An 819-nucleotide genomic window follows, 5' to 3' on the forward strand; every position below is an offset into this window, starting at 1 on the left:
GATGCATTGCAGTCCAACAAACAGTACCTTAGAAAGGGACCTTATTTGGAGATATGGTTTACAGTGGTGACCACGTTAAAATGAGGTCGCTGGGATGAGTCCTAATCCAATGTGACTGATGTCATTATGAAAAGGAGAAATTAGGACACAGATTCAGACACACACAGAGGGAAGACATATATAAAGAGACACGGAGAAGACAGATATCTACAAACCAAGGGAAAAAAAACAGATCCTTCCCTCACACTCCTCACAAGGAACCAACCCTGCTGACATTTTGATTTCAGGCGCTTTCAAGCCTCCAGAACTGTGAGACAGTGCGTTTCTGTTTGGGGTACTTTGAGATGGCAACCCCAGCAGACTCACGCAAGCTGTGGTTGGGTTCTGGTAATACCTCCAGCCCTGCGCCTTCAAGCCTAGAGGTGGTACAGACTCCTGCTGTTAGTCCCTGGATGCCTCACCACCCCTGTGGGTTTCCCTTAAACATACCCACACCCCAACCTGTTCATTCAATTATCTTCAATTATTCTGTTGAATGTGCCATGTGTTTCCAGATACTCAAGTTTAGATTACAATTATTTCCCAATATACTTCACAAAACTACCACAAGGGCAAGATAAAGTTCTACTTGGGTCCTCCAATTATGTAGACATCTACTGGGAATCTTACATCATTCAAAATAGAGTATCTGATATATTTTCACTTTCCGTGGTCCATTTCATCTCACAGGACACTGGGGAAGCCATTAGGGCAGTGGTTCTCAACCTTGGCTGCACATTAGAATCACCTGGGAATCTTTTTAAAATCCTGATTTCTGGG

This window comes from Myotis brandtii, unplaced genomic scaffold (genome assembly GCF_000412655.1).
Source record: "Myotis brandtii unplaced genomic scaffold, ASM41265v1 scaffold687, whole genome shotgun sequence".
Taxonomy (NCBI): domain Eukaryota; kingdom Metazoa; phylum Chordata; class Mammalia; order Chiroptera; family Vespertilionidae; genus Myotis; species Myotis brandtii.